Genomic DNA, 1,671 nt, shown 5'->3' with positions numbered 1-1,671 from the left:
CCAATAGGCAATACATTTAAAAGCGAGGACATTAAGGAAAAATGACCGTCAAAACAACGGCCACTCCATCTACTTTTTTTGATGGTTGACCTCCTTCTCTTTTTATCAGGGGGGGGTGGGAAGGGCTTCCATCCAGGGGGATAAGTGATCCCCTACGTATCTCAAATCTTTCTCTTGAGTCTTCAAGCCTGGCTTGGGGGCGAAACCGGCTGTTAGGGGGCCAGGGAGTGGGCTTAAGTTGACAGTAGACCATCCCCTGAGGGCTCCCATTATGTGAAAAGGGCCAGCCTGGGCTCAGGTACACCACCCCCCCCCCCCCAGTGCATGAATTTCGTGCACCAGGCCCTTAGTATATTAGAAATCCCTAAGGAATCCACAAAAGATTATTCAAGTTAATAAATGGATTCAATAAAGTTTCAGGATACAAGACCCTCCCCCCCACACACAAAAGTTGTATTTCTATAGACTAGCAATGAAAAATCCAAAATGAAATTAACAAGTCTATTTAAAATAGCATCAAAATAAATAAAATACACAGGAATAAATTTAGACAAGGAGGTGCATGACTTGTGCACTGAAAACTATAAAGAATTGCTGAAAGAAATTAAAGATGACCTAAGAAATGGAAAGATATCAGCACTCATGAATTGGAAGTCTTAACACTGCTAAGAAGGCAATTCTAACCAAAGTTATTGACAGAGTAAATGCAATTGCTATCCCAATCCCAATGATTTGTTGCAAAAATGTAAAAGCCAATCCTAAATTCAAATGGAATTTCAAGAGACTTTGAATAGCCAAAATAAACTTGAAAAAGGAAAAAAGTTTGAGGACGCACACTTCCCTATTTCAAAACAGCATAAAGCTACAATTATCCCAACGATGTGGCGTTAGCATAAGGACAGATAATTAGATCAATGGAATAAAATTAAGAAGCCATAAATAAACCCATAATGCTATTCATGCATGTATACCCCTAAGAACTGAAAACAGGTATTCAAATGGAACCTGTTCTAGAATGTCTATTGCAGCACTATTCACAATAGCCAAAAGGTGGAAATTACCCAAACATCCATCAACTGAGGAACTAATTAATGCACAACATGTAGTTCACCCATTCAATGGAATATTATTCAGCCACAAAAAGGGAATGAAGTGCTGATTCATGCTACCATGTGGTTGAATTATAACGAGAACATTAAGCTTAGTGAAAATAGCCAGACACAAAAGGCCAACTATTTATTGTATGATTCCTTCTCTAGGGAGTTTCTAGGATAGGTAAACCTCTATGGACAGGAAGCAGGTTCATGGTTGCCTGGGGTCTAGGGGAGGAGGAGAGGCCATGTTGGGGTGGGGAGAAGAGAAGGGCAGTGTGAGTGACTGCCACACAGGGTACAGGGGTTTCTTTTGGGGGAGGTTCCAATGTTTTGGAAGTAGATAGGTGTGCTGGCTGTCCAACATCACCAGTTATAGCTGGTGCCACTGGATCCCACATGTTTTTTCTCTACAACATTCCTGACCAGTGGACAGTGAGAGTTCCTCAAAGAGAGGGTCCCATGAGCAAGGGTGAGCAGGAGCTGCCAGCACCTCTTCTTTTGCAGGCCCGGCCCACCAGGCCATGGGAAAGCAGTGACTTCACGGACTTATGTGTCATAAGACCTGTACCTGGACCAA

At 42.3% G+C, this 1,671-nt stretch overlaps 1 protein-coding gene across 1 annotated transcript in view; it reads right to left on the bottom strand.

Annotated features, from left to right (window-relative positions):
* Positions 1-1,671, bottom strand: part of F8 (coagulation factor VIII) — a 77,546-nt gene that overhangs the window by 11,488 nt on the left and 64,387 nt on the right. The window lies entirely within an intron of this gene.

Source organism: Myotis lucifugus, unplaced genomic scaffold (assembly GCF_000147115.1).
Source record: "Myotis lucifugus unplaced genomic scaffold, Myoluc2.0 scaffold_169, whole genome shotgun sequence".
Taxonomy (NCBI): Eukaryota; Metazoa; Chordata; class Mammalia; order Chiroptera; family Vespertilionidae; genus Myotis; species Myotis lucifugus.
Note: the sequence above shows the minus strand (reverse complement) of the source record. Positions and strands in the feature narration are given on the sequence as shown.